The sequence below is a fragment of the Felis catus genome, chromosome E3, assembly GCF_018350175.1.
Source record: "Felis catus isolate Fca126 chromosome E3, F.catus_Fca126_mat1.0, whole genome shotgun sequence".
Lineage (NCBI taxonomy): Eukaryota > Metazoa > Chordata > Mammalia > Carnivora > Felidae > Felis > Felis catus.
This window is the reverse complement of record NC_058383.1, coordinates 13,536,961-13,560,780: the sequence shown is the minus strand read 5'-3', so window position 1 is coordinate 13,560,780 and position 23,820 is coordinate 13,536,961. Positions and strand designations below refer to the sequence as shown.

Sequence of the window (23,820 nt, the reverse complement as noted above, 5' to 3'; positions counted from 1 at the left end):
CTCTCCTCCTACTCTACCTCAGTACGAACCCTCTGCTGAATCCTCACGGCTCCTACCTTTCCATGCGTGTGTCCTTGCTGTCTCCTGTGCCTTAGATGTTCTGTCCTCCATCAAACACTGTGATAGGCTGGAGTTGGGGGCCTTTGGGGGCAGAAGGATCACATGATTGGGTATAATGCACCATCCTTGGTGGTGAGGATCCAAACCACACAGGACACCTGCACTTCGTGACAGCCTCATACACGTTCAATCACTTATTCCTCAAGATGACCCGAGGCGGTACTAACTTACCCAAGGTTGTTTGACAACGCAGAGAGAGAGCTGCTGGCATTCAAACCCAGGCTCATCAGAGTCTAAATACAGGGCCCTTTCAACTCTATCGTATTAGCTCTCGTTGTTTAAAGATGATGCAAGGATCCACCCTTTGTCACGGTTGTTCCCCAACTGTGAAGATGAATCCGTGGTGGGTTCCTCACATGGTAGGTCTTGCGGCCAAAAGCTCATTTTGCCCACTGGATGCTGAAGGTTAGGAATGCTGTTTATAGGAATAAAAGAGGATTCTAGAAGCTCTCTCTAATCAACTTCCATTTGGCTTATTCCCTGGAGGAACCAATTCTTTCCTTTATGCTCTCCTATAGCTTCTGGAATGCACCACAACATACTGAGTCTTCATCTCTGATTGGCAAATATCTAGTCTGCCCACGACAGCTGGGCCGAATGCTTACCAACACTCAGCTGCCGTCGATCCCAAGTCTGTGTGTGTTAGTTTTGCTGGGTACTGCAATTCTATAGTTTAATTAGCTATTATCTGCACTGATGAAACAGGAATATGGAAAGAAAATTGGGTGCTTCTCCAAAGCCCAAGAAGAATGCTTGAGAAACACCCACTAAAGGCAGAAGACTTAAAGACGGACTGCTATTCACTCAGCAGTTACGGTGGGCAAAACAACCGTGAAGGGTTGGTAAGAGAAAACAAGCCCTTAAAGCTGGAAGGACTCCACACTTCACAAATGTCTCAGGTCTCCCTCTACTTGACTGAAATGGGAGACTGCAAACGGGGTGCTGGGGAGGTGAATCATGCAAGAGAGACGGAGAACTCCAATAAACAAACCTATAAGCAAACAAAAGGCCTTGGCCATCTGTACAGAATGGCCTACAATTGAAAACCAATGTAATTCACCACAATTTAACAAACCAAAGAACTGTATGATCGTCTCTGAAAAGCCTAAAGCTAGCAAAATACTCATGGTGAAAGACGGGATGCTTTTAGCCTAAGATCGGGAACAAGACAGGAATGGCCACTCACTTCTATTCAACACTGTTTCGCAGGCTCTAACAGTACAATCAGCCAGCAAAAGGAAGAACGGCATCCAGGTTAGAAAGAAAGAGGCAAAGTGTCTGTATTTGTAGATATGATAACCATCTTTGTAGAAAAATCAAATGGAATCCATACAACAGCTGCTAGAACTAGTAAAAATGAATTTAGCATAACTGCAGAATATACAATTACACATTATATCGTAATTGTTATACATAACTGCAAATCAATATACAAAATCAATTGTACTAATCAATTATAATAGCAACAATCAGAAACTGAATAGAAACTTGAAAATTTTATCATTTACAATAGCACCAGAAAATATGAAATATCTCGAGATAATTCTGACAAAAGATGTGAAAGACCTGTTCACTGAAAAATATAAAGTGTTGCTAAGAGAAATTAAAGAAAACCTAAATAAATGGAAAAATACTTTATTTATGGGCTAGTACATGCACCAACGTGGATAAATCTCTCATTATGCAGAATGAAAGAAGACAAAAAAAACATACTAGATGATTACAGTTCTAGAATTCTCTAAGCATATAAAGTAATCTGCAGGGACAATAAATGCACATCAGTGGTTTTGGTGGGGAGGGATGGGCATGAAGCAGGAGGAAGGGACCACAAAGTGGCACAAGGAAACTTTGGGGTGACATATAGGCTCATTATTTTGATTGCAGTGATGGTATCATGGGTGGATATATCAAAACTTACCAAACTGTGCACTTCAAATATGTGGTTTATTGCATGTTGGTTACACCACAAGAAAGCTGTCTTTAAAAAATCAAATGTTGGGTCGCCTGGGTGGCCCAGTTGGTTAAGCGTCCAAGTCAATATCCGTTCAGGTCATGATCTCATGGTTGCGAAATCAATCCATGCTAAGCATGGAGCCTTCTTGGGATTTTCTCTCTCCCTCTCTCCCTCCGCCCCTACCCTGCTCACACTCACTCTCTCTCTCTCCCCCAAAACATATAAACATTTAAAAATAAATAAATAAGAAATAACAAATCAAATGTCGACAGCATACAAATGGCTTTCTCAATTACCTAAGTATACATACTTCAGTGGGTCAGAGGGCTCCTCCCATTTGTGTAACATAAATACTCCTGAAAGCAAACAGCCATCATTTAGAGCTAAAACAAACCTTGGAATTTTCTAATATAATGCACAGATTAAAACCACTGAAGTTGAAGAGAACTGAGTGAGGTTCCCGGGTCCAAACGGCTAGTTGAAGGGTACAGTGGGGTATACATTCCCAGCTACTCTGAACTCAGAAGACTCCTTAAACCTATAATCTATGTTCGTCTACAAAGTTGCCAAACACTGATGATTCCGGAAACATTCCTCAATTACAAAGCTGTTAACTGAAATTCCACCTCTGTTAAGGACGTGGCAGCTGGCTGTTGGGACCACTGTAAGCTGTAAGCGCGTCCATGAGACCAGGGGAGCAAATCTTTACATACTCAGCTCAATCTCACACTCTGGTCCACAAGCGTAAGATCCATCTGTTTCTTTCCTTTACTAGTAAGATAACCTCCTAATGACGATAATGATTCTGATTAATTCTCAAAATGGGTAGAGAAGCTGGCAAGAAGGAAGGAATGGAGCACAGGCTTTGACGATACACAAGCTTTTGGATGATCTCAGCTTCTATATTTTCATTTAAGACCGGAGTGAATTTGGGCTAGGAAAACCACTCTGAACCTACTCGTCTCTGTAAAATGAGATAATCCTATTTTATATAGGGTTATGGGGGAGGACTAAATGAAAGCATACATAAAGCGTCCAATCAATGCCCAGTATGTAGTACATATGTTCAGCCACTGGAAGCTATTATAATGAGGGCAACAACGTGAGGTTTTGGAACAGTGATTATCTTGTGATTATTGTAACTCCTTTGTCAGCCTTCACTGCATCAGAACTAGATATCCACTCTCTTTCCTGTGGTCCTTGCCATACCTTCCCCACCACACGGGTCAGTTTCCTCCATGCCACTGGGAATCGCTGGTCTAATGGGCCACAGATATTGGTGGGAGTGTGTCTTTTCCCTAAGAACCTGAGAACACAGCTTATCCCACCCACCTCCTTTCTGCTGAGATCAAATCCTCCCAAGGACAAAGACAGAGTATACAGGACTATGGTCGGCAAAATTCAAATGACCGACATCACGTATGAGACCCAGGAACAGTTTAGTTTATTTGTGAACAGCCTGGGCATTCAAGTCCAAACGCGTGGACTCCAGTCTTGGCTCCACCAAGGTACATAACCTGTCATTCGTCAGTCTCCCCATCTGGGACGGGGGCACTTCTTCAAAAGGCTGCTGTTAGAATGCCATGAAACCATGCACAGCCCCCTGGCACGTGGAAAACTCAAAAGAAGAAACGACATGGACACTGATTCTGTGGGAAAAACGACAGTGAAGAGGTGTGGTCTTACTTTTTCATTATTAATTGACAGCACATGGAACATACACACACGCGTGCGCGCGTGCACACAGACACCCATGTAAGGGGAGTTCTCGAGGGAATAGAAAACAGCCCTCCTTTTCAAAGCAAATGGTAAAAGCTCCAGGGAGACAGGTATCAAGCAATAACCACCCACAGGGCTGTTCGTGAGGCAGCTTTAAAAGAGGTAACTCCCGTGGAAGCCAAAAGGAATAGAACGGGTTCTCAGCCCTTGTTTTTTCTTTGCCGAAAAGATGTCAAGGTGAATGCAGAAAACGCGCCAAGCTTCTGCTTGCCATGAGGAGTCAGTGCTAACCGTCTGTCTGTTTTGATAAAAGACAGCCGGGGCACAAGAACGAGGGAGAAAGGGAAGAGGAAAAAAGACCACTTGGATGCTCAACGGCGGGCTTTGAAAGGAGACAGGTATTCAGCGCAGAAGTCAGGCGGTGGACCCCACGTTACAGAAACCAAATTATTTCCCAAGCAGAACAGTATTAGGTGCATGCTTTGGCACCAGCGACCAGTTAAGAGGAGGAAGCGGAGGAAGAGCATAGAGTCCCTCGTTCATGACCAACCTGTGCTACCCTCTCCACGACCACAGAGACCGGTGTCAGCGGAAAGGGGCTCGTGTGACAACCTCCCAGGGCTAACGGGGGGCCACGAGAAGGAGGGCACGCAGGCTCAGAAACCCTGCTCATCAGCTGGGCTGTCTTCTGTGACCCCGGCAAGCTCCAGTGAAATATTGTGTTCCCGCTTCCGAACAAACCAGCCCGAGAGGCAGATGGGCGCGGAGGGCCCTCTGCGAAATCTGGCGCTCTGGTGAGTACTGCTGGCGAGCCCAACACCCTCTTCCTCTCTTCCGAGCCAGCACACACGCGCCGGGGAATCTCCTGAAAACAAGTTCCCAAGGAAGACATATGGTGCTTACTTGCGAAGAAAGACTGCTAACAAGACAAACTGAGAAGGAATGGGGGGAAAAGCTGAGTGAGGTTTTCAGTCCCACGAGGAGGTGAGATTCGGGCTGGAGGACGCGCACGGGGCTGCTGTGCCGATGCGCACCCCAGACGGAGGAGCCGGGAGCCCAGAGCCCCAGACAAAGAGCTCCGGCCTCTTGGGGCCCACTCCCCTACCCCCTACCGGCAGGCCTGGAAGTCAACACGACCCCTCCTGTCAGGCGTGACCGCTTGCAGCAGGCACCTGGGGGCTCTCTGAGGTCTCACATCCTCAGGGGTAAGGAAGGCCCCCCGGAGAAAACCGAAGCTCATCTCCTTGAGAAGAAACACCTTCTCCAGGGCTCCCGATTCTCCAGGAATACAGACCCTTTTCTAATCCCGCTAGGGAACAGGAAACTGAAAACCCCACATTGCCGAGTGTATTGAGGGGGCCAATGGCTTCTGGAGATTTATGGAAGATGGTGGGATGTCAACACAAGAGCAGTACCAATGGCACACTGAATCTTATCTTAAGGACCTGCTATAGTTAGCAGGCGGAGGCAGGCTGAGTATGCATCAGTTGGTTTTCAAAATATGTTATTTACAATACGCAGCAGATGTTCTTTGAATTCTAATGTGAAAATACAGGCTTTTTATTTTTTACTGACAGACTAAGAAGTACACTTAATATAATAATCTTGCAAAGTCCAAAGATTACCTCACAGTTTGGAAAATACTACGTTGAGTCATTAGTCCCATTACTCAGTATTTTCAAAACTCACCAGATAAATATGGTACACTGAGACTTCCTGGTAATGACCTTCTATTTTTTGCAAGGAAGAACACAGCAAGGCTTCCCAGAAGCCTCAATTAAATCTGGAAAATGTTTCTAAAATATTCTCAAGCATAACACATGCACACATACTGAAATGTTTCAGGAGAACTTTGCTCACGGATGAGTTTCTGCTGTCACTCACTCTTTAAAAAAACTTCTTGAGTGCCTCCAACGGGCTTGGAAATACTCCAGGCTGAGGGAATACAAAGATGAGCAAGAAACATGTTGTGCCCTCAAGGAGCCTCCTGTCTACCGGAGGAAGAATTAAGTAAACAGTTACAAAGCTAAGGGGATACGCTTTATACCACGGCTCAGAGCATGCCGGGGGCGGGGGGGGGGAGAGCACCTGACCAGTTTGGAAGACGGTCAGGCAATTCATCAAGTCCTGGGTCAGTGAGAATTTCCCAGAGGAAGGCTCACCGGAGAAGTCGGGAAGTTCTGAGCAGGATCCTACGTGGTTCGGAGGGAAGAGGTATCCACTGGGGGTCCTGCAGGAGCAGGCCAGGGAGGGAAGGGGGATGGGGGTGAGGGCAGGAGAAGATCCAAGAGGTGGGAAGAGAAGAACCAGAAAGGAACCTGGACTCTGGAGACCAACAGGCCCTCTCATGCTTCCCGCCTTGGGCAATCTGCTGCTACCATTTCTCCCCTCAGAAGAAAACAGGGACAATTCATGTCTGTTGTAGAGGGAGAAGACATGGAAATGGTGGGCACACGGCAGGTGTTCAGAACGTACTCATTTGTTTCCTTCCTCGGCACTCTCAAAGATCTGCAAAGGCAGGCTTCTCTGACTCACGTCACTCGAAAGAGTAACTCATAGTTGGGGCTGACTAGGTTCTACAGATTGTTGGCACGTCATCTGAACGTAACGGAGCGGTTCGTTCATTCCAAATTAACACCAGCATTCCTGGAACATCCAAAGCAGTGTGAGGCACTCGGGCCGGATTCTGGGCACACGGAGCTGCCCTCAATATTCTTACCGTATGATGTGGGAAAGAGACAAGCAAATACAAACATCATGGGTGCTGATATGATGACAGAGGACTCGTTCTACATCAGTGGTTCTCAGCCTTGGCTGCAAATGTCAGTAACTGGGGAGCTTGTGAGGTGCGATTGATACTTAGACCCCACCCCTCCCAGTTTGGTCATTCGTGGTCCATGCATATGGGACTTAAGGGTGGCTTGGGTGATTCCAGACAAGGTTGAGAACCAGTGTGTAGAGTATGATTTTAGAGCTACTAGCACAGGTATAGTGGTTCTCAAATTCTGGAGTATACAGGAATCACCTGGAGGCCCAGGCTCCTTCAAAGAGGACAGGGCGTGGCCTTTGTACATTTACAAGTGTCCTAAGGAGTTCTGAGTCACGGAGAAATTTGAGAGACATGGTTCCAATAAAGCCTGGCGACACGGTACAGAACACGAAAAAAGCTGTGGCTTTTTCAAGATAGGTTAGAGGTGGGAGGGGTTCCCTGAATCTTTCCAGCTTCACATCTCTTCTTTGTGGGCCCCTCCTTGGCACAGCAGCAGAATTATGGCTCATGTGTCCATGCTGGACAGAATGCCTGCATCTTAAAGCATCTTCTCACTTTGGGAATTATAACACAAGTCCCTCCAGAAGTGCTGTTTTCTCACAGATGGTCAGATTTTATTCTCAAAGCAACAGTAGGTCACTTAGAGCAGCAGTCACAACTCTTCCTTTACAGATGAGGAAACTGAGGCCCAGAGACTTAGCCAAAGCCTCATGTTCGAGAGAAAACAGAGCTAGGACTAGAGCCAAGGTTTCCAAACTTCTAGATCTGATGTTCTTTTCAATATACCAGTGTTTCTTAAAGTGTAGTCCTAAGGCCAGCAGCACCAACATCTGGAAACGTGTCCAGAAACAAAAGCAAATTCTTGGGCCCCAACCCAGATCCACTGAATCAGAAACTCTTGGGGTGGGGTCTAGCATGAGTTTTAACAAGCCTTCCCAGGGATTCTGATATAGCGTTGCTTTTTATCATGCTGCGTCCTGAAGTACACCTTTTGCATCCAACTCTAAAGCTACTGGTATTTCCATCGATACAATGAAATATTCTACTCTTTAGTGCACTCGTGAGTTATAGGAACCCTGGAAGGTAAGGGGAAAATTTGTGGGCTGTGTGGACTCTTGAATGAATCCATAAAGCAACGAGAAAGCGCATGTCCTCTTTTAGCCCTAATTCCCTCGAGAAAGATTAGGTGGCTATGGCTGAGATGTAGCACCATCTAAAATATGCATGTCTGTGTCTGCATTCTCCCAGATAGGTTTCAGAAAAATTCCCTTCATTTTCAGGCAGTGAAGACTTGATGAATAATTCTAGTCTTTCAACATTGCACCCATAATTTTTTTGCACTGAAAAGTTACTGTGAAATAGAAAATGAAGTCTTTCACTGGTACCAGCCAAACCTACAAAGTGGCTCCTTTATGATGAATTCATGAAAAATTTAATGTTATGAGAGAGAGGAGGGTATTTACAGTATCTGAGCTTAGCAAAGTGGAACAGGGAGCCAACGTATGATTTCTTTTTGGCTCCCAAGGCACATGGCACACAAAATGTTTCTGTAAAGAAAAAAAAAAGGCAGATCTGGTTCTGAGTTCAGTGAAATATCATGATTTCCATTTGGCTGTGTCGCAGTAGTTGCCTTTTTAGGCAACTTCCCATTTCAAGGAAAAGTTTGGAGCTCATTAGAGTCACCAACGTCCTTCCAACAGAACATGCCATTCTGAGAGATCGTTGGGCTTGCTCGCCATGTCCATAACACCAGACAGGTGCCTGGAGTTGCCAGACTGGGCCAGCTACATGTGATGATGGCATCTGTGAAATTTTCTGCATATTTCATTTTTTTCCCCCTGGGTTGGCAACTGTAGGCACTGAAGGACTGGGTGAAAATATGTTCTTTTATATTTCCACCTGCAGGCGGTCCACTGAGAGAATGGCTAGGAGAAGGTGAGGTCTGCATTCTGCGGAAGGTTTAAGACCCGGACAGTACGTCATCTCACACCTGAGCTATATCTGCTTCAGGTTACGTTTTAAAGAAAGACAGAAATCGAAACTTGGATTATTGAGTAGAGTACCACGGTCCCAACCTAAAAAGGAATCACAGAATTGTAGACTCAGAAGGGACCTTGGTCGTCTTGCACCTTTTGAGTGGCTCATTTCAACAGAATGTCCTACACCTGGTTGGCCAGGTTGCCCTACCTGAGCTCCACCTGAACGATGAAAGTAGTAAATACCACCTTGGAGTGGATCTGATAAACAATGTTTTTCCTTAATTTAGCTTGAATCACCTGTACATTTTCTATCCTCTGAGGAAATAAAGAATAATAATAATTAAAAAAAAACCCAAGATGTAGTTCCTTCACGTGACAGCTCTTTGAATAAAGACAGCCAACGTGTCCCTTTGTCCAGGCTCTGCCACTGTCTAATAAGCTAACATTGGTTAAGTCATTAAAACTCACCAGACCGCATTTCCCTCATTTATGAGCTGATGGATGTGAGAATCGCCAGCCTTCCGTAACCTTACATGGCTATATAGAGGATCAGGTAAAATGCAAAAGTCCTTTCAAATGGTATAAAACATTATGCAGATACAAGACAAGTCAATGAAGATGCTGGCAGGTTTGCTACAATTCTCTCGTTTCCTTCATCCAAGCCTTGTGCTTGGATTGATTGAAAATAATAACAGGCCAAAATGACAGAGAACTCTCCTGACACTGACACGAAGACTGTCGTGAACAAGTTTAGCTTTTTACCTCTTCTATATATTACAGAGGCTAAAAGTTTCACTCACTCAAGAAATACCTATCCATAATACTCTATATTTAAAACACTCTACCAGCTGGTACAGGAGTTATAACAATGAAAAGGCAGGCCTTCTACCTTTGGGGGAGCGGATAAGACAGGCACATAAATAATTGAAATATGAGACAAAGAGCCACAAGTCCTTCCCCCTCCCCCAACACACACAATTCTGGAAATCCAAAAGAGAGAGAAATCCTATTCTAAGACTTCACGGAGGAGAAGGGATTTGAAGGATCTGAGAATTTCAACACACAAGATCATGCTGGCAGAAATAAAGGATATCATTTTGGATGAAAGGCACAGGATAAGCAGGGGTCTGGAATAACAGACTGTAGAGGCGGAAGACAAAGATGACCAGGGTTTTGCTTGGGCTAGAACACAGGGAGGGAGGAAGAGTACAGAATGGGTCTGAAGGGAAGACAAGGTTCAGGTTGTAGAAGGCCTTACAAGTTAGGTGAAGGAGTACAGGATGTATTCAGTAGGGTTAAGGAACCTGGAAGGCTGCCTAAGGAAATGGCATACTGAAGGAGGATTGATGTCTGGCAGCCATGCGTAAGACGGAATGAGCAGAGTCGGAATGGGGCCTGGTGACGGTCCAGGTACGAGAAACAAAGGCCTGGCTTTGGACAATGGCATGAAGAAGTAGGACAACAGATGAAGAAGTACAGCCCAGACAGAACAAAAGGGCGTTACATACACGATGGCTGTCAGCCATGGCAACCAAGGAGTTGAAAGAAAGAACTAAGTCAAATTTTCAACCCTGGGTCACTCTATGGCCAGAATTAGGGAAAGCACGAGAGCCTGCCAGGGTGTGAGTTCTGTTTTGAGCAATGAGTCTATGAAGCTGGCAGGACATCCAAGTGGTGAAGATAGTTTTGGAAGTTATCCACGTAGTTAGGAGCCAGATGGTGTTATGAGACTGGAAAGAGAGAAAATAAAGAGACAGATAAAAGAGGGGGCATCCATATTTAGGAAGGCATGGAGCAATGGAGCCCAAGGTAGAAGGAGAACGGGGAGTATCACGGAAACCAAAAGGAAAAGAGGGTTTCAAGACGGAGGGATGGCCAACAGGGTTCTGTGTGACCTAAAGGTCATGGGGAAAGGGACCAGGGAAGTTACCAGGCTTGGCAAATACGATGACGCCATGAACCACAAAGAGAAATTTCAGCAAACTAACAAAGGTAGACTCACGAGTGCAAGAAGTTAGGTGGGAGTGGGTGGGAAAAGGAGTACCAACCACGAGAACAAACTGTGCTTCCAAAAGACTTGACAGTGAAGGAAATGAGAATAGAATGGTTACCTCAAGGGGCAGCAGGAGCCAAGCAATTTTTTTAAAAGCATGAACTCTTGAGTCTTTCTGGAAGTTGAAGAACGGAAACGAAGAGAGTCAAAAGCCAGGTTCTGGAGGAGGAGGGAGGAAGTGGAAGAGGGCACACAAATGGAGGTGCCCACCTTAGAGAAAGGAGTGGATGTTTCCTTATTTAGGTGAATGGGAGGAGGAAATGGAAACACTGGTCAAATCTGAGGAGGGGCCTAGGAATATCGAGATCAGTCATCCTACAGATAAGTTGGAAGGGACTTGATACTGACGTTTGCATCTATAAAGAATTTGAGGGTTGGTGAAATGGTAAGCGAGAGACAAAATAAAGAAGGGAATAGGAGTTATTATAGAAGCTACTGCAATTGAAGTCAGTAAAAGACACAAGTGAGATCTTTCTCAACATGTAACATGTCAGACCCAGGGACCCTCGTTGGAAGTTGGAAAATTTTTCTTTAGAGATATTTAAAAACATAACTGAATTCATGTCCAGTCAGCATATGATGTTTCAGAGATTAAACATCTGGAAAAGGCAAATCCATACAGATTGAAAGTACATGAGTGGTTGTCAGGGGCTGGAGGCAGGAAGGCATGGGTATGGGGTTTCTTCTCGGTGTGATGAAAACGTTCTGGAATTAGACAGTGGTGTTGGTTGTGTGAGATACTAAATGTCTGCGAATATACTAACAATCAGTGAACTGTAGACGTTAAAAGGGTGAGCTTTATGCGATCGTGTCTCGATAAAGCCTTTTTATTTAAAACAAATTAAGTCATTTAAAACCAAAAGATTATTTCAGAGGCAGACCTGTCAATAGATATGGAAATATACTAAATGATGTTTTCCTTACATCCCGAAAACCCTCTTGGTTTTCTTTCTTGCAAGGAGCTCTCAGGGCCCCTCAAAGCAGCTAAGACATCATGATTTATTTCAGGAAAATGCTCCGGGAAGGATGTACCAGTATTTGTCCCAGGCAGTAGTTAAGACTGAAGGAAATGCTCAGATTCTCAAGTATTGTGTTCCTAATCAGCGCTCCCCTAACCAAAGTCCACGGACTGATTGCATCCAAACCGTGTGGAGAACATTTCAAAAGTACAAATGCCCAGGCCCCACGAAAGGTCTCCTAACCTACAGTGTCTGGAGACAGGGCACCCGAGTCTGTATTTGCGTGAAGCTTTCTATGTTGGCAAACTGCTGTGTCATCACCAACCACACTGTTGAGTAGAAGCATGAGCAAACAGCGTAACCAGCAGAATGGTGGCTGGGCCATTGTAGGGTGTGATGAGCCCATGTCTCTGATGGTCACCATGGTATGCCAGGCTCTCAGGCAACTTTTCTAAACACTGACTGCTACTGCTCATATTCCTAACCGTCTCCCCCTCGGTCTTTACAGTTTCGAAGGTCCTCGATCCCCTGAGGACATCTTCTAGTTTGCTTTAAGGAAATTAATTCTGTGGCAAGACAGAATGCAGATCCTCTAGCACGCAGACCAGGCTGTGCTAATACTGGCTGGGTTGTCTGGCAGAAATGAAAACGAAATAATACAATATTGCCACCCAGTTTTAATTTAATTGGCAAGTCATACTCAAAGGCCAGAGTTGTGGTTTCTTGGAAATCAAGAAGATAAAAGAAAAGTCAACAACGAATGAGCATCTTCCTTTCTTCATTCCTTCTGCATTTACCAGGAAACCAGCACTCTGCGAAGCCCAGATAAGGCATGACACCTGTCCACGAGGAGAACACAGCGCAGGGGGGGGAGTGGAAAGTGGCTGGTGCGTAAGTGCAGGGGCGTCAGTCTTGCGAGCGGTCTGCACAAGGAGAGTGCGGGGACACAGGCTGCGTGTCGGGAGGAAAACGCACACCGCTCCCAAAGAAGACTGGCTTTATGACAACCTGAACCAAACGCTTCCCCCTGCCGGGTCTCTGGAACTCAGGAAATGGTGTCGACTGTAACCAGGGCTGTGCCAATCTCTCCCGCCGCCTATCTGTGGAGCCGCACGTCCACCTTTCCCGTGGGGAAGGACCCAGGCTGTGATATCCGGACCGTGTGCTCTGCCCAGGACCTGACTGATACCTCACTCTTCCCCTGCAGCCCACCGCGGAAATGAAGAGCTTCTCTTCATGAGAACAGCCAGGGGTCTCTGCTCAGAGGCCTATGTGTCCGCTAGCCAACACCACAAGCAAGCTCTAGGTCCCTCTCAAGCTCGTATCAGTAGGCGAAGGAGAGCGCCTCTGACATTCTCCAGTGACGGCCCCAGGAGCAGGTTTTTGCCAGTGGTGAGCACCAAGGCATAAAGGAAAGACCTCAAAGCTGAAGGCTCTTTTCCCTCCCCAGACAGTCTCTTGGCACAGTCGGCCCCGCGCACAGCTGCCTGGAGCTGAGCTAGAATGGCAATCGTCGTCGTTCTGCGGTACGGCAGGAGTGGTATTTTGCTGTAGGCCCAGCTTCTGTTAAGATGGCAGAAGGAGTGGCCTGTCATCCAGAATTACTTCTCAGATCCCAATTATATGTTTCAAAAATATCACCTATTAAGGCCCAGACACTTTGTTTGCTGGTTGCAGCCCTCTGAACAGGTTACCATGGATTTATGCTGGCATAATGGGCCCGCATGATGTATGTTCCCTGTCAGTGCTGAAACAACAGTCAGTGCGTCTGAGCAGGCCCACCTGCCAAGCAATATGTTCTCAATCCCTCAGGCAGAGCAGTGCATTGCTCGGCTAAGGAAATGTCCCCCCACTGAGCAAATGGCAGAGCCACGGAACACAGGCAACTGTGAGCGCATGCGCACAGAAGATCACAGACGCACGGCAGGAGGGGCGATGGGGAGGGACAGTGAGGATGTTCCCGTCAAGCTTCACTTCACAGTGACAGGCAAACGATCTCACGGTTTTTCTTTCTTTCCTTTTTTTCTTTCTCTAATGAACTACCATAGGCTGCTAATCGCATACATCATTAACACAAGTGGCTGGAGGTTGGCTGTGGGATGGCAGGCAGATCGGTCGCCGAAGCCCAAAACGGGGAAGGGACGGGACTGAACGCTCAGGATCACGCAGAAGGGGCCTGTCTCGTGGTGCTTAGGTGTGCCGGTGGAGGACAAAGGCATAGTCTGATGGACCCCTCTTTGCAGGGAGGGGAGGCAGCACACCGCAGGTCACTAGAGAATGCAGCAGGTTCCCCGCACTGACTGATGGGAGAGCTCCCCACCACCCTGCTTCTGCTGGTCTCCCGGAGGCGCCCCTAGACAGAGAGGCGGGCTTTGCCTTTTCCCTGGAAAAAGCAGACTTTTGTCAAGGCCGGGCACCGGGGCTTCCGGCTGGGAGTGCTCCGGCTAATTAGGGATAGCATGAGGCCTGCGCTGTGAAGAAACCCTCGGAGGCACAGGACAGACTCCGCTTTCAGCTGCTGGGAAGAGGGGAGCGGGACATGCTCCTCTCTGGGTGGGGAAGCTCTCTGCAGATTATGTAATGAGGAACAATGAATGGCTTTCTCGCGGGCGGTGGAAGGACAGCGCTGTTCAAAGCAGTTAACACAACGTTTTTTACAAAGGCTGCAATCTTACTCGGGATTTTAGGTCAGTCCTCTCTAACCTCTTTCAAGATCTCCAAACGGTTTTGTCAGGTCCTGAACCGCACGGAGTGGACGGTCACAACAGTTCTCGTCGAGGCCCACGACAGACTGCTCGCTTGTATTTTATATGGCTGTGCTGAGCACATGAGCTAGCACACGGGAGAACAAGCTCCTCGCACCTGCTGATGGCGGGAGGAAGGCCAGCTCCCAGACAAAACAAGCAGCGGTTAGATTCCGGTTAAGCCGAACGATGAAGGATCGTGCAGCCGCTGAAAACTATAGTTTGGTTCTCTAGTGAGGAACGTTTCAAAAGCACCAGAATGTATCAACAGGAAAAAAAGCAGGTAGAATTGGATCTCATTTAGGGACAAATGTATAGACTTCATAAATGTTTGTGCACGCTCACACACACACACACACACACACACACACACACACAGGTCTGGAGGGATGCTTGAGAATTGGTATCTTTGGGTGAAGAGATTTCAAGTGGTTTTTACTTTCATTACCCTTCTGTACATTTTAATTTTTTTCAAATAAGGATGTGTCATTTTATGAAAATACGTCCGGTTATTTTAATAAAAATGTACGAGAACAACCATAATGCAGTGCAGCGAGACATTAGTGTTTTCAGAGGAGGGAAGAATCGTGGTGTTCAGACAGAGAAAGGTCCCTTAGAAAAGGTGGTGTGAGCGGAACGGAGGCTGATGAGTTCTGGGTGGGGATGGTAGTGCCCAGTGCATCCAGGTGACAAACAGAGAGAGCAACCACAGAGGGACAGAAAATAGGGGACATGTTAAAGGCAGCGGCCAAGAATGCACCATGGCTACCGTTCGAGCAGGTACCTATTTGTGGAGATGTAATAAGATCTTTTACAATAGTCTTTACTGCCAGAAAGTCTAAAGACTTTTATAATAGTCTTTACTGCCAGATAGAGGAGTTTCCATTTAATTTGTAAGGCAAACAAGACCCAAAGAAAAGAGCATGTAAGTGAGTGTGTGTGTATTTGAGAAACCGTTGATATAGGAGACATGTTTTAGGAGAAAAAAAATCAAGCAGTGATGTATATGATCAGAGCTGAGGACAACGGGAGACAGACAAATGAATTAGAAAGCTACTGGAACATTCCAAGGAAGAAGTGAGGAAACAAGGAGATTCTGAACAGATAAAAGAAAAAAAACAATGTGTTAGAGTTTAGGGAATTAAAATTGGTTGACCTAGATGTTCAGCAAGAAGAGCCAAAGATGAGATTAGAGCTACGTGGAGCTTAAGGTACTGCTGTGATTCACCAGGGAAGCTATGGGGCAATGGAGTCTGGATTGGGTGAGAACACTGGTCTGGGAAATCACTCTCAGGGCTCCATGTGCACGGATATGAGTAGAAAATAGGCTCTATGAGCGAAAGCCTTAGCCTGTGGTTCAGTGCCATACTGCTCACTCACAAAACATTGCTGGGCATGTGGTAAGAACTCAAAGGTATTTACCGATGGAATGAAGAACTACTAACATTGAAATGAATCGGTCAAGGAGAGTACAACATAAAGAGAAAGCCAAAGAGAACTGAAAACAGACCCTTGGGGTCAGTTAACAGGTGGGAGGAGGAGGAAGTTGACAGGACAAAGGGGAAAGAAGAAGAAGCTTTAAGATTAACGTCTTGCCACTTGGTGAAATTTGGTCCCTAATTTTCTTTGGACAATTTTCTAAAATGTTTGGGGTTTCAGCTTTTTTATATTTAGAAAAGGAGTGATGCTAATCTTGAAGGCTCCATGAGATCCAGAATTCAATGCCTCATTCACTGTTGATTTTTAAAATTTTTAAAAAATGTTTATTTTTGAGAGAGAGAGAGAGAGAGTGAGTGAGTGAGTGAATGGAGGTGAGCAGAGATAGAGAGGGAGACACAGAATCCGAAGCACGTTCCAGGCTCCGAGATCTGAGCACAGAGTCCGACGCGAGGCTCGCACTCACCAGCCGTGAGATCATGACCTGAGCCGCAGTCGGACGTTAACCAACTGAGCCGCTTAGGCGCCCCTATTTAATTCTTATTATTAAGAATTTGTGGAGGCACCTGGGCGGCTCAGTCGGGTAAGTGTCTGACTTCGGCTCAGGTCAGGATCCCACGGCTGGTGAGTGTGAGCCCCGCGTCGGGCTCTGTGCTGACATCTCAGAGCCCGGAGCTTGCTTCAGATTCTGTCTCTGTCTTTCTCTGCCCCTCATGCATTCACGCTTTCTCTCAAAAATAAGTAAACATTAAAAAAAATTTAAAAACCCAATTTGTGTCTGATTAAGCAGGAATATGCAAGTTTAGGGGCCCCTGGGTGGCTCAGTTGATTGAGCATCCAACTCTTGATTTAGGCTCAGGTCATGATCTCACAGTTTCGTGAGATCTCACGGTTTGAGGCCCACGTCGGGCTTTGTGCTGACAGTCCAGAGTCTGCTTGGGATTCTTTCTGCCCCCTCTCTCTGCCCCGTCCCCCATGCACATGCACTCAGGCTTGCTCTCTCTCTCTCTCTCAAAATAAATAAACCTTAAAAAAACAAGGAATATGTAACTTTCCTGAAGGCCAAGAAATTTCTCTCCCTAAATTGCTTAATGCTATAACTTTCTCAGGAATTGTTGCTCAATAAATCAGCTGATTTGACTTTGTCCTTTTTTGTACTGAAGAATAATCTGCGATAGTAAAAGGCACTGATCTCAAGTATACAGTTTGTTGAGTTCTGATAAATGTATGCATGCGTAACCTGTCTTCCTGCCAACACGTAGGACGTTTGCATGTTGACTGGATTTTGATTCCTTTATGACAGCATTACTGAAAACCCACGTGAGTTGTCCTTATTCCTCTTCTCTATCTTATTGGTAAAATAGTTATATAATCAGTCATTTTCGGCTATAGAATTCTCATGTTTTTCTTAATGTTATTTCTTCTTCTTCTTTCAGTATTTTCCCCATGTAATAGGCCATAAATTCAAGTAAGATCCTTGGACCAGATCAAACATTATTTATGTAGGATCACTGCCAGATTTTTTTTACTTAAAAGGGATTTCGTGAATCTGACAGTCTCACCGTAAGAGGTATTTATCCTATATTCTTTTATATTAGTGAATATTTGGCTATTATGAGAGAATACTTAATTCATTTTTTGCCAAAGATAAATGTGTTTGATAGCATATTTTTAAAAACAGGCTGTTATATTTCAGACTAGTTTTGAATATTTCTTCAGTTGGGTCATGGAGACTGTGGTTTTTGAATCATCTGGACCCAAACACCATTCAGCTGACTTTGGCTCCTTAGAGCAGGGTAAGGGGAGCTCTGCTTCCTCCTGTTTTTAATCAGATACAATTTGATATTTACCCATTTCTGACACCTGGCCCTGACAAAGTCCGCAGATGCCAGCTCAGGCGGGACCACATCTCTGACCTTGATGAGTCCTCTGGATGTGACAGCTCCCCCAAGCTCAAATGCTGTGGGGTCACTTTGACTCTGCTTTTCCCCACCTTACAAGAGGCAGGCTTCCCAGTCACAAACCCAAGCTGAGGACTAGAGCCCTCCCCTGAGATCACAACCACGGACGTGGGCCTGGCTTTGCCAGCGGAAAGGGGACTGCTTTTGTGGTTAGTGTCAGACGTCAATGCTAGGGGCTGGCTTCCAGGCAAAGTCTCCAACACTCAATCTCTACCAAAACAAAATCAGAACCAACACAAGCAACTGAAATTACCGAAGTCTGTCCTCCTGATGGTTAAACAAACAATTCTACCTGCAGTGAATTTTAAGTACTTTGGGTCTCTATATGAGCAAATATTCCACTATTTGCATTAACTTGGGTTGATCCTGGAGGCACATTAATCAGAAAAAGAGGAGAGAATGTCATTTGTGCCAAATACCCAAGCCCTTGCTTGAGTCCAATGCTACATTGAAACAGTGTAAGTTTTCTAGTGCTGGAGGCTGAACAGTTCCAATAAGACCGCACAGGAGAAGTCACTAAATCAAACAGTCAATGTAAATCTATCGAACCACTTCACTCTGAGATCAGTGTCAGTCCTGTTTCGAACACAGTCTGTCTAGACTCTGGAGAATCTGAAATCTCAGAAGCTGAGCCCATTATCTCTTCAACCATGATCTAGTCTAAATATGTTTAACTTACAAGCCACTCTAACACAGCACAGTTATTTGCCCGTGGTACAACAGATAAACTGGGCAAAACCTCTTAGCTCTTGTCTTGTGTTGAGGAAAACAATACTATACAAGACCTAACAGTTTCTTTTTTTTTTTTTTTAATTTTTTTTTTTTTTAGCGTTTTTATTCATTTTTGGGACAGAGAGAGACAGAGCATGAACGGGGGAGGGGCAGAGAGAGAGGGAGACACAGAATCGGAAACAGGCTCCAGGCTCTGAGTCATCAGCCCAGAGCCTGACGCGGGGCTCGAACTCACGGACTCGCGAGATCGTGACCTGGTTGAAGTCGGACGCTTAACTGACTGCGCCACCCAGGCACCCCAAGACCTAACAGTTTCAATGAAGGTCTCAGGCCATGTGAAGTAAACATAATGATACACCAAGACTGAAGGTGAAGAAATTAAGTGCATAGTGTAGGAATCCTCTCTACCTCATTGCTGTGAAAGGATTTTCAGGCCTGCGTGTGGATACCCCCACTGATGGCAATTTCTACTTTCCAAGGCTCTGTATAGCTGTGCGTTTTATTCGAGCTGTCAGCACAGAGCCGGGCGCGGGGCTCGAACCCATAAAATGTGAGAGCGTGACCTGAACTGGAGTCGGACACTTAACTGACTGAGCCACCCAGGTGCCCCCTGTGCATTTTATTCTGAATTCAACTCTGCCCCTCTAGAACCTATGCACACGGAGTGGCCTCACTTCTGGCCTCTGCAAGTGCAAATTAATTCTCACAGCTCTTCCATATGAGAGTTTGTTAGCTATCTGGCATCCAAGACCTAGCTGCACAATTGCAAAGATGGTTTAAGGCATGGCTCCTAGTCCAGGGTTACTACAAGGATAACAAATGTTATGTGGGAAATCTGGCTTATTCCCAGAATCTTAGGGTAAAAAAGTCATGAAATGCATAACAGCCATAGAAAAGGCAGTGCCAGTCCTACCAAGATTGGAAGTGATGTGAATAAAATGGTACACGAAACAACGTTCTAACAAAATCACAAAGGTGGGCCCTCGTTAGTTTGCATAATGCTTAGATCGCAGTTTAAAATCTAGACGGTTTTTGCTCCATATATTTATTGTACCTTGTAACATTTGTCCTCCAAAGGTTTAATCTTGATGCTTTACATTTGTATAGCACTTTAGAGCTTTCAAAGAATTTTACATGTAATTTTATATAATTTGATTTTAAAATTCAAAAGTGACATTAAGCTGTGGAAAATAAGCCTCTCGCCAACCATGCTGAGAATATGATGAGGCATGGAAGTGTAATCCACTCTCCTGAATGGATTCATGGTGTCCACAAGTTTGGGTTCTCAAGCAGAGCCCTGTCTGTCTCGTACTAGCTGTGTGACCTCAGTCGAATTTCTTAACCCCTCTAAGCCTCGTTTCCTCTTCTGAACATGCAGATAACATACTGGGGACCTCAGTGAATTCATCCACACCAAGAGCCGAGCCCAGCGCCTGCTACACAGGACGAATAAATGTCTGTGCTTAATGATCTTTTGTGTTCATCAGGGCTAGTGACAGATTTCTTTATTATAAAATGTTTTTATAATACATGACAGAGAAGTCTGGTCAAAGTATTTAAAGTATCGAGAGCTTAAAAGAACGTTGTCACTTTAATAGTCTCAAAAATACTGTGATGGCCACGTCTGGGTATAAACACAGAAGAACTGAAAGCAGGACTCGGATCTGTGTGGGGTGGCATTATTCACAATCCCCGCTAGGAGGAGGCAGCCCCAGGGTCCCCTGGAGGATGAATGGATACACAAAATGGACACACACAGAATGGAATACGACTTGGCCTTAAAAAGGAGGGAAATTCTGATACCGGCTAAACACAGACGAACCTTAAGGTCATTATGCTAAGTGAAAAGAGCCAGTCACAAAAAGACAAATACTATATGATTCCACTCACATGAGATACACAGAGCAGTCAAATTCATAGAGGAAAAAAGTAGAAACGGTGGTTGCCAGGGACTGGGGAGGAAGGAATGGGGAGCCATCGTTTCATGGAAATGGGAGTTTCAGTTTGGGAAAATGAAAAATGTTCTGGAGATGGACGATGGCCGCACAATGTCCTTAATGCCACTCAACTGTACACAACACTTGTTAAAGTGGCATATTTTATATCACATACATTAAAATGGTAATTTTTGTTTTTTATTTTTTTGCCCCAGCAACAACAAATACTGCAATGGTATTCCAACAGACGTCAGGCTTCAGAGAAGCACGAGGCGCACTCCCTGTACTCGAGGTACTTGATGCCTAATGGGGAAGGCAGAAAACAAACAACAAGCGTCCATCCAAAGTACTCCAACTAAAGCAGTGAGCAAATAAATAAATAAGCATCCCTGACACAACAACTTGTCAATGACATTATCCAGTTGGTGGACATTAGCCAGATGTCTTGGGTCAGAATCGTGGACAAAGACCGTCACCTGAAGTTTCACTCAGCAACACTCAATAACAGCGCATGATTATTACATACTAAAAATCAAGAGGCTCCCAAAGACACTTAGTGACTGACAGCTTCATCTCCCAGGCTTTTTAAAGTTCATCATGCAAACACAGACAGTGTGAAACAGTTAGTCTAATTAAGCATTTTCCTTATCCTCCCCCAGCAGAACTGCGTTTGAGATAAAGGATAATGGCACTAAATGAACAGGTTAATTAGAGACAGCATTTACCCCCGCAGGCCCTTCACTGGAAACACCATTTCACACCATTACATCACACAGGAGAGCCAGGCTCCAGGGACCAGCTCCTGAGACAGCCAGTGACCGGCAGAGAACGTAGCAAGTAGTAGAAAGGGAAATCAAGTTGGCGTACCCAGTGTGTGTGCTCAGCCAGGATGGCCCCCCATATTTCTCTAGGGCGTGAGCCCGCCAACTAGAGCTGCAGGCCAAATCCACCCCGCGGTCACTTTTTGTATAGCCCGTAAGGTTAGTCTCTGCATTTTTAAGGTGTTGTTTAAAAAAACAGAAAAAGAGAAAAGAAATCAAGAAAGAACGTATGGCAGAAACCTGCGCGGTCACAAAAGCTAATATGTTCTCTCTGGCCCTTTACAGAAAAGGTTTGCCAAGCCATTGTCTCGGATGATAGGAATCAAGCTATGTGCTCAATACGAAAGGAAGGAGGGTAAAGAGAATTGCAAAATGTTCACATGGGAGATTTTTTTTTTTTAAACTCCAACCCTGTCACCAGGTGCCATGCTACAAATATCTTAAGCTGATGCAGAGGTGTCCTTTTGTTAGGAACAAAGCTTTCTCTCTGTGGCTATCTAGGAAAAAAAGCAGCAGAAATCTGAGCAACTTATTAATTCAAACAACTTTTTTTTTTTTAAATAAGAAAACACAAACTTGTCTCCTCCTCCCTTCTCACCTCCCTCTTTCTCCAACCTAGTCATTATTTCAAGTTTGAACGTGTTCTTGTGAAAATATTATGATTTAAGGTAGTGCCTGCTATCATTCCATTGGTTTTGGGGGTTTAGGACCAAGTTTTAAAATAGGTTACAAGCTGAAACTTGGCGGAGAGAAACAGACACTCAGGGTAGGCACCAATTGTATGTAATTTGAAAACAGCCGGTTTCGAATTTGCTAATTCATAAGAGCTCAGGAAAGAAGGCAAACCTCAACAACCTAACCTAACTGCAAAATACTTGCATTCTGAATATAGCCCAGCGCCCATTCAGAATCTGTCATTAATTCAGCCGATGTTTTTCTTCCCAGAATAATAAATACTTTCTTCAATTGAAATGTGGGATCATTACAAATAAAAATATTGCTATTGACCAGCTGTAAGTGGATTACATATTTACTTTGCTTTATTGGAAGGCCCATGAGGGGAATGACCATAACTTATGCCTTCTCTTGCATCCCATACGGCCCAGTTGGGCACAAAATTGGCACTTAAAAAAAATTCTTGTTGATGAAATAGTGAACAGCCAATACAAAGAATGAAAACCGGCAAATGAGACTCGCTCGCTCTTGCCAGGTACACACATTTTAATATGGTTACTGGCAAAATGTGAAGTGTCTTGGCTCCCGAGAGAGACTCCAAAGTCCAGTGACCTTCAATGGAACTTCAACACAAAGTCAATCATCCTTCTAATAGCTCTGGTCTCTCATATCCATACGACTTTGAGATGAAAAAGGTCTCCACTATAAATACATTCTTTGTTTCACAAATATTTCAACACTTAGGAGTATCAAATTAGTGTGGGATCTTTGAATAGATTCTCTTTCTGAAGGAGTTGAGCATGACAAGTGCTTCTGACTACAAGCTCACTGTCCAGAGAAAGTGTGTTCCACCCTAGATTACCAAGGAATTGTTGAACAAAGGTGCAGAGAGCATTAGGGCACCCCTAGTAGGAGGAGCTAGTGGGCTGGATGGATTTGGAACAGCTGTTCTCAGGGGCTGCTGTGCTGCTGGAGCCTTTCCACTGGATCAAAGATGGCCGTTTCCCGTTTGCAGAGTGTAACAATATGGAGTGTGTGTGCATGCACACACGTTATGCACACATTACATGACCTTGAAGCCGCGCCTGATCTTGGGAGACAGTCGTGTCCCTCTAGGGTTGCAGGAGGATAAGGACTCAGTTATCCTAAGCTGAAAAGATCTCAAACTGACAGGAGACCTTGAATGCCTTATGTCTTTCACCTTCAGCTCATTATATGAATATGTTCTTAACAAGGATATCATTAGATTCCATTTATAATAAACAAACAAGGGAAGAAACATCATGCCTGTTGACAGGCCAGTCATCTCAACCTCAATAATGACTCCTCTTTTTGCTATTTTATAAAGTTAGTCCTTCCTGATCACTGATTTTCTTGCCCTTTGACTACACATCAAACTAACTGTTACTTACAAGCAATTGACTGCAAGTTTATTTAATAGCAAGATATCCCTTTAATTAACTGCCTTCTTTTTTATTGGAGTTGACAGGCAATACATTTGTAGCATTTCAAATGATTACATAAAGTCTTAGGTAGTTATATACCAATTGGTAAAGAAAAAACATTAATCCTAACAGATTCTGTGGTTAAGAAACCCCACAAGAATAAAAGATCTCAGTAATTTCACAGAACTTCAGATTGACTGTCATTATCTATTTATTTAGGTAGAAATTATTAATTTCATTAATTTAAAAAATCTGTTTTTTATCCCGCTTTTGAAGACAAAATTGTTCTTGAGACATTACTGGTCTTTCCCTTAGACTCTCTCTGCTTCAATGTAGAAATTATACTTCGGGGAACTTGAAGTAACCAAGAATGTACACCAAGATTTAAACCAAAATATATTTATCACTTCCCTGCCTAAAATTGATTTAAAAATTGTAAATGACACTTCTTCATTTCAACAGGAGGAGAGAGGTAAGATAAAGCATGATATATTCACAGAAAATACATATACAT

General features: G+C 44.6%; 1 protein-coding gene and 1 long non-coding RNA gene across 12 annotated transcripts in view; one reads left to right on the top strand and one right to left on the bottom strand.

The window, feature by feature from the left end:
• Window positions 1–23,820, bottom strand: part of AUTS2 (activator of transcription and developmental regulator AUTS2) — a 1,119,695-nt gene that overhangs the window by 362,857 nt on the left and 733,018 nt on the right. The gene's annotated exons all lie outside the window — the stretch shown is intronic.
• Window positions 13,314–22,188, top strand: LOC102900321. 2 transcript variants are annotated; one of them, XR_006591126.1, is made up of 4 exons: window positions 13,314–14,581; window positions 16,899–17,055; window positions 17,172–17,305; window positions 20,581–22,188. It is a non-coding gene; the product is annotated as an uncharacterized LOC102900321 (long non-coding RNA). The 2 variants fall into 2 exon arrangements; XR_442135.3 differs by lacking the exon at window positions 13,314–14,581 and having other exon boundaries at window positions 16,662–17,055.